Source organism: Juglans microcarpa x Juglans regia, chromosome 8S (genome assembly GCF_004785595.1).
Source record: "Juglans microcarpa x Juglans regia isolate MS1-56 chromosome 8S, Jm3101_v1.0, whole genome shotgun sequence".
Classification (NCBI taxonomy): domain Eukaryota; kingdom Viridiplantae; phylum Streptophyta; class Magnoliopsida; order Fagales; family Juglandaceae; genus Juglans; species Juglans microcarpa x Juglans regia.
The window spans coordinates 13,198,701-13,207,938 of NC_054609.1; positions in this window are offsets into that span (position 1 = coordinate 13,198,701).

A 9,238-nucleotide genomic window follows, 5' to 3' on the forward strand; every position below is an offset into this window, starting at 1 on the left:
TGAGGACATAGGCTTAAGCAATGGGTTGAGATCACTTGCCGGCTCGTTGATCTTGTAAATGATAGTATCAACACTAGCATGACTATCTTAAAATTTAACCTTGTTCCTAGCGAGCGAAACCTCCCAAAGAAAGAGAGAAGGAAACAAGCGGGCGAGCAAGTGAAATTGGTCGAAGCCACAGAAGGAGGACCACCATTGGTGTTATTCTTCCAACTACTAGAGGCAATATGCATATGACCAAAGGTAAAAGCAAAATGAAGCCACACCATCTTAAAGGGGAACAATCAGTGAAGACATGGTTAGCAATCTACACAATGCCATCAGAACTAGAAGATCAATTTGGAGACTAGGGGGATTCGACATTGTTGGATCTTGTAGTCGAAGGAGACACCATTGTGCAACAATTTCAATATAAAGACAAAGATCTTAGTGGGGATCCCATGACATCCAATCAAATATGCAAAAGGGAAGATAGGTGAGTGGTCTAAAAAGGTTCCAAGCAAATTTTGAGGTAAAATTTCCATCTTGAGTGTGCTTACAAACTCTAGTATCAGAACCTGGATTAAGAGTCACAAGGAAATTTATGACTGCTTGCAATAAAGACCTGCCACCAATGCTCAAGATATTATTAGTGAACCAACCATAAGTAGAACAAACGTCTTTAATAAATAAGGTAGGGGTGGAAACCGAGAAACATTTTTAGACTAAAGAGTTGTTACTTGCCCAATTATCATGCCAAGTTTAAATCACCCTCATGGATGTTCATTGACTTTCTGGTATTTGCAATGATGTACCTACGAGATCTAGAGACACTCCTTCCTAATAAGAAAACACTCTTGGACTGATTAATCTTTTGCCCAAATATGTTCTCATATTGAGAGATGAAACCCATAAGATTGGAAAGGCTCTTCTTAGGGCCATTAGTGGAAATTAAGCAGTCATCAACAAAAAGATTATGAGATAGGGCCACAATCCTAAGGGACATAATAGGTGGTTATATGACCATCCACCATGATCTTATGAGGACCTCTACTGAGCGGTTCTTCACTAAGAATGAAAAGAAGAATGGACAAGGGATCCCCTTGCCTTAAATCCCTAGTAGAAGTGAAGTACCCAAAATAAGTACCATTCAAACAAACATAAAAAGTGGGACCCAAAAAACAAAGCAGGAAAAGAAAGGCAACACCGTCGCTAAAACTGAATGAAGAAAGAACACGAGATAGATAGTTCCAGTTGACTCTATCAAAAGTTCTAGCCAAATTTACTTTAAGCATGACATTGTTACCCCTAATCTTTCTGCCTAAATGATGAGCCAACTCCTGGATAAGAGAAATATTAACAAAGATTATTATGCCCTTGACAAAGGCACCCTATTGAGCAGAAACAAGTTTGGGCAGCAAAGTAGTGGTTAGGCAAGAAGTAAGAATTTTAGAAAATTATCTTGTAGGACACTTGGCATAAATTGATAGGCCTAAAGTCTGAGAGGGAGGAAGGGCTATCAATTTTGGGGATGAGAGTGATGAATGAATGCTTATAAGAAGGATGAAATGGCCTTTCATGAAAAAACTCAATCATAGCCTTATAAAGATCGTGTTGAATAATGGACCAACAAGTGAGATAGAAAGAGGAGGGGAAATGATCAGGGCTAGGAGCCAAGTCTAAAGGGATGCTGGACAATGCATGTTAAACTTCCTATAGAGAAGGAAAATTGAGCAACAAATCATTATCGTTATCTCTTTATCATGGTTTGCATTACCTTCAAACTTTTATTTTACCCTCAATTCTCATGATCATGATCCTCTACATATAGTTTTCAATATAAAATAAATACTTTTTAATAAGAGTAATGATACAGTATTAGGATGTGCAAGTCCTATGTATTTCATTTTTTTTTTTAAAGAAGAGATTTATTATGAAAAAGTTTTTTTTTTTTTTTATTACGTGGATCTCATATCACTACAACAAATAGAGGCTTTTGCTGCAAGTTCTTTTTTACAGTATATGGTCGTGGCAAAAAGTAGGCTGCTGACCCGAAAATTCTTGTGGGAATAAAAACTGATTTTTTTCCACGAGATAATCGTGGTGGATAAATATTTGTATGAAAAAACATTTTACTGCAAGAAAACCATTTTTTGCGTTGAGCTTATATCATGGAATGCAACAATGTCCAGAACATTTTTTAGTCATTGGAAAAACTTTTTTTGTCGAGTAGAATTGCTTTTTGTAGCGACATAAAGTCGCCATACTGCAAAAAGTGATACTCACCAAGATTTCTTTGTCTATGCTTTCTGTTTTTCTCGGCAACTTATTTTCTAATTGCGACAACCGTTTTTCACTGTAAAAGGGTATTATATAAAAATCCCATGCGATAATCTCCTTTCCAACCTCCCCCCCCTCTCCAACTTAGCAATTACCTCTTCCTCTCGTTGTGCAACTACAAGCCGATCCTCCTGCCATGATAATCCATTATCTCTCCCTCACAGTGCTAAACCAGTCCCCCCTGCACTAGTAGCACTCCACAAAGTTCTTCCCCAAAACTCGTCGTTGGCCATTGCAGTCCACACGAAAGTCTGACTCTCTTCTGGAGATATCACGGTATGGTTGTTGGCACCTCTTTCTTCTCCCTCCATCTTATCTCTCTATTGGTGGATATTCTTCTTTGTTTATGAGTTTATTCCTCTATAATTTGATAGTGGAAATGTTGAATATGACAAATATGATTCTGTGTAAATTTTTGGCCCATATGATTGTGTAAAATTGTTGTGGATTTTTTCTAGGTTATGGTTGTGCCTAACTTTTTCTAATGTTTGCTAGGATACAGATTTTCTGTAAAATTTGTGTAAAACCTATTCTTATGGTATGTTTGTGTAATGTTAGTGGGCAAGGGCCATAATCTCTAATCTGATGATTAGAGATTTAATAATACGTTTGAATCATGAAGGACCAAAAATTTCGTGTCGTTAATTACCTTTTTGGACATTTACTGGACTGTGAAGATTTTAGACATAGCTGAGATTTAATTCTAAGTCTTAATGAAGCCACCAAACAGGAGGCGATGTCCTTGCTCCTAAATCCCCAGCCAAGTTGTTGCTTTAACATTAAAACTTTTTCTCCCAACTCATGCTTGCCCACAAGACCCATAATGTTAGAAACCTACTCCTACATTATTAAATAGTTTAACATGGAGTCCTAGCAGGCTTAGGACTTCAAGTTGCATAATTTTCCAAATAACATATGTATCCTATTTCAACAAGAAAGCTTCGAGAAATTAAGCTATTAGTAATTCCTTGCTAAACTAGGACTCCAAATCCTAGTAGGAATCATTGAAACCTAGTAACCACAATCTCTATAGTTAAAAGGTGGCATCCAGCCCCTTCAAACCCATCCAACCCCAAAGTTTCTCAAGAAATTCATCCCCTAACTCTCGGAATGTGCGTCAGTTTTGAATCCAAGAATACGAAATTATTTTTGGATTTATATTCATTGTCATTCACCATAAAACAAGTCATGTAGGGCACCACCATAGTAATTATAATGATGAAAACAACAACAATGATTTACTAATAGTTTAATCTAAAAATTAATATAGAGGGGAAGCCCACATGGCTTCCATCCACTTAAGGTTATTCCAAAACATAACAACAACAGAAATTATTTTAAAATTTTTCCAACAATAAATTGATAATAGATTGGTAATCCTTTTAGAAAAATTTTCTAACAATGATAAGAAACTAATGATTGTATGTCAACTCAAATTAATAAACACTTCTGGAATTGCTTAATCACTCTCAATGGTCTATTTGGTTTTTTAGAGAAATAGATACTAGATATACTAGTCTACAATATTTAATATTGGAGCTCTTAATTTTTTTTTGATAAGTAAACCATAATATTATTAATAAGGACAGGCAAAGCCCTTATGTCTAGTTGCCTACTCCACACACTAGATTCGATGAGAAATGTTTTCTTATTCTTCCTAAACTAAAGGAATCCTTCTACTTATCATCTATACTCCACACACTTGCATGTTAGGAAAATGTAAAAAATAAACAGTACATGTGTTATAGAGGGATGATTAGATTTTTGCTTAATATTACCCTCGTAGGAATTTTCAAGCAATGTAGATTGGACATGAGCATTTAATATCAAGTTTGTCTCTCTATATATTGATCCATCCAATTCGATAACATAATTACAAATAATTATTTCAAAACAAACATTTCCTAAATGCAAAATGGTTGGGCTGGATACACAAACTTCTAAGTCTCATGGTTTGGTAAACATCTATGAAAGTCATTTTGGAATCTTTTAATTATTGGGAAAAAACTGACAGATAATGCAATAATGTATGAAAACCGAGATGGCAATATTGTTGTCATTGTTGTGCAATTAAGCAGAAGCAAGACCATTGCAAAGTAGGCTATGGTACTAAAATAGTAACAAAAAAAAAAAAAAAGAAGAATGATAGTAAAATCATGTACATGGAGGTGAAGTGAAAAGTTGACCATTCTTGAACTATCCACAAGGGTGGCACCACATGACATGACACTATCATATATGATTAGCTTCAGGAATAAAATGTGGTACGTACTGCAATGCTTTACTACAATGTGGGCGATAAGTATAATGCATATCACTATGCACAACATAAAGTCTATTTAAAATGTGCATCGCATGAAGACGCCCTACGTGGTGGGACGTCTATGGTGGAGAAACCTGTATGGCAGTTGCTATCTGATAGGTGGACAAGCAGGACATTTTAGGTATGCTGTAATTAAATTTTAAATTAGTATTAAGTGAAGTAGCTTGGTTTTTTACATAGTGTCAAATGCCTCAAATAGAAGTATATGTAGAACTATGTTTTTTGCTTAACTCTTAAACTCGAGCAACACACTATTTGTAAATGGGATTTGATTTCTTGGAAAAAAATATAGGAGAAGTCCAGAAGAAACAGTTCAAATAGACAAAAACTGAAGGTCAAACATACCGGTAGACGGAAATCCTTTATACGGATATTAGAGGAGAAGGTTTGTGATAGTAAAAGGTATAATATAAGTACCTAAATTGTTTTTTCATTTAACTTTACTATTAATTATGTGTTGCAGCGGGAGACGGCCCCAAATATGGTTGTCTTCTATAAAGAAACACACTAGTCAACATGGAAGGGTAAATTCATCAATGCCACAAATGAACTCAATTATGTAAGATTGTGTTTAATTTAATTTAAGTTAGACTATAGGCAGCATACAATTTAACAGCATAGCTGATTTTCCTTTCATCTAATGGTGGAGAGGTTAGGTGAAAAAGATCCTGAAAAGGATGTCAATGAAGCGGGTGACACTATCTTCAAAGAAGTGTTGGGTTTCTGATCTGGGTATGCAGTAGGGATGGGGCACATGGTCATTCCAGACACCTCTCCTTCAATGAAGAAGTTTAGAGCATTTATTCGTCTATCGACAGAGAATCAACTGAACAAGAGTGACGTAGAAATGTACAAAATTAGACCAGATGATGGGTGATATTGAAGCGTTGAGGAAGAATTTTTCTTAGTATGAGAAGTAATGAACTATTGGATGTTTGAGTTAGAGGAAGGTAGTGAGTCTCATAGAGAGACTCAACGTGATGCTTGCTGGGGTTTTCTGTGGATGCTTTTTTGTGGGGTTTTTTTTTTTTTAGATTTTTTTTTTTTTTTTTGGATATGTAACAATCCAATGGTCATGGACTTATGTCCCTTATGAAAAATTTTGCTAGTTGCATAGGATTTGTTAGGGTGGATATCTATAAACCACTGTAGGAAAGTTAAGATGTGTAGTTGACCGAATTTTGTTGGTAGTCTGATTTGAATTGTTGGGGGATAAGATATCACTTTTGGTTGACTACCTTGACAGGGAGAGCTGTGGTTATTATGAAAGGGTAAGTTCTCTTACAGACATGTTACTGATTTAATGCATGGTTTGTCATTTGCACAAGGTTTAAAACTGAGCAAGTAGGCTAATATCACTAGTTTTTGAAATATACAGGTTGGAGCAAATCTTAGCTCGGCCATATGTATCATGGAATGTAGAGTAGGAGTTGGGGGAGATGAGGAGCAGTTTCAGATAATAGGCATTTGCTGGGGTTGTATTTCTTCGATAGCAGTAAGAATAAAACTTGCAACTATTGCTTTTCAAGTTATATATGCAAATATCCAGTTCTGTGAAATATCACACACACCCTCAATTGGGGGCACATATCTAAAGTTTTAATTTACTAAACAGTTTGGTTAGTTTACATGCTAAGATAAGGATAACACTAAGTAGCACAAGTAGGTTAAACCCATTTCTAACTACTTTGGATATATGAAAATCAGAAAACTACAAATGATGCTTGGTCAGTACCACTGATAATATTATTAATACTAATGTGTATATGTTAGACTTGGTTGAGCCTTTTGTACATGAAAAATAAAAGTTTCATAACTCTATTCTACTATCCAGAGAGAACTGTGGTTATTCATTTCATCTTGTATCTGATGTTTGGAACATGAGTACTTTAAAGTGATACTTATAAATACTGTAGTATAATTCCCAGAAGAAAACCAATGGGTGGGCATGGTTGGTTAGATTTCAGAGTTGGGTTGTTGGGAAACAAATCTGATGGTAATTCCTACATGGCTTTAATTACATGCATCATGTGATGATGCTATAGGATTGGTTGCAAATATGTTACATAGTTTATACCCTCATAGTTAGCATTGTTATGGTAGATTCTAAGTCTTGGTAGAATTCATATTAGCAATTTTCAAGCAATAGTATGTTACTTGAATATAAATTGGGCTACAAAGTTTTGGGATAAATATAGCAGTATTCTGCTATAGCATGGTATATGCTATAGCAAACTCTATTCTTAGAATATGCAACTGCAGTACTTGGAATAGCATAAAAGTAATGGTAGGTATATAGTATTAATTCCATGGGTATTTGACTATTGACATTTGGCATTTTCCAAATTCATCACATAAGTAAATTTTTTCCCCATAAATCTGTATATGATATATGGGCAAAAGTTAATTAATTAAACATATGTACAAACATGTTACAACAATTACTATAAAAGCTTCTCAGCCCATGTCATGTCATTAACCAATTAAGTCTCTTGACTTTGACATAGTTCTTTTTGACATTTTCAGGTAACATTTAGCATCATGCTTTGTGGAGCAAGAGCATGAAGTCTAATTGTCTGGAAAACTCATTACTGCAACATCACATTAATGCTTAGTAATCTACTATATGTCCCAACACTTATCATAGATGTTGTTGGCACAAGAATTTATAATTTTCTCATGTACTTGAATTTGAGTTGCAAACATCTTATAGGTTTCATGGCCTTGAACTACTTGGTTTCAATTAATGTTAGTAGATTTGTATATATGATGGTGGTTATATATGTATAATATGTTGGTTATGAAAGTCAATTTCGGTTGTTATATTTTGAGGTGGCATCTTCAGCCAATATACTTGGATTGTTTGTACAAATAACAGTGAGTTTAACAAGTTTGATTTCTACTAGTTGTCATTGGTGATAAGAAACTTTTATCTAGTGTTCAGTTGGTAAGGAAACAAGTTTTTTCCACAATCTTATTTCCAATAAAATATTTTCGTGGGAAAACATGTACTTAAACAGAATGGATTCGTGGGAAAACACTAGACCATAATAGCAAATGACTGACGGATAATACTGTAAACGGCGGGAACTTTTCATGGCAAAAAAAAAAAAAATTCCCGTAACGTCATAGTTATGGGAAAAGGTGTTTGAATATTTTGCCACCAACACCACTGACCCAAAATGAAATGGTTGCAATCATATAAGTTCACAAGAAATAATGGTTTCTCACCAATGCATATCATGAAATGACTAATTTCTACCACAATTCCTCATTAGCAAAAACCTATTGTCATCACATACTATGTAGGAAAAAAAAACAATACATGGATAAACCAATTTGGCTACGAATAAGTCTCATGGGAAATACATATTTCCAATCATACAAGCTAGTGGGAAACAAGTTTTTTCAACAAATGTCAAGGTTGGGAAGCATAATTGTCACCAAAAGTAATCATCCCAAAACCTCTTTTGTCAAGACGTATTACATGAAAAAAAAACTTTATGCTACCAAAGTTGCAACAAAACGGCTCATGGATAATCAGTTTTTTCCGACTATTGGTTCTATGGATAAATGGTCTATTTGTCACCACAATAGTCTGGTTGACAACAGAATTTACCACCAAATAAAACAGTTATTGCTGCAATGGCGTGTCGTGGTAAAAAGATAGCTTTTCCCATGAAATAATATTTTGGTGGGTAAATTATTATTTATCATAAATTATATGCCACGAGTGTCCCACAACAAAAATTGGTGGAAAAAAGTTTTTTCTCACTTAACCTACACTTGTTTTGACCACTGTCACTCATAAGAAAAATCAATATTTGTTGTAGTGTTCTATTGATCTTCCTTTTTTAAAAGTGTGAAATTTGACATTTGTACAGTTTAAAAGTATACAAATCATTTTAATTCTAGTAAACCTATCATAATAATAGTAAACACATCACTATATGTGATATTAAAGATTATATTAACTATGAATAATATTTAATATTTTAAGACTCCATTTGGGTGGTGGAGTGTTATGAGAATACTCAACTATCATTTATTATTTTATCATTATTTTTATCTATTTTTTATTATTTATTATTATTATTTATTGCTATTTAATATTTTATTATTATTATTTACAAAATAAACTAACTCACTACCTTAACGTAATTTAAATCTAAACGTAAAAGAAAAAATTTCAGGATTCCACGTATTAATATAGCATGGCTATGTTGTCAAAAGGTCAAAATTAATGACAAAGAATAATGGCGTACGTCACGATAACCGTAACAAATTAAAGGACCAACCGCCAAAAGGACCACTACCATGTGCCAAACTACGAGGCACTTAAGTGTCAGTCCCAATCAAAATGCCAACATTGCTTAGGTCCACATCCCAAATGGTCCATCGCCCCTTCAGTCTTCACTTGATATTTCTGTGCCCTCTTAATTATTTTAGGCTATAAGATGGGCTACGAAGCCTCTTCAGCTTGTCAAATATCTTACCAAAGGTCACGTTGCGTAGAATGTTTATCTTTTTCTCTATCTTATGTATAAATATATATATGTATTTATTGAGAGTAATGCTTATATCTATCTACTGTTA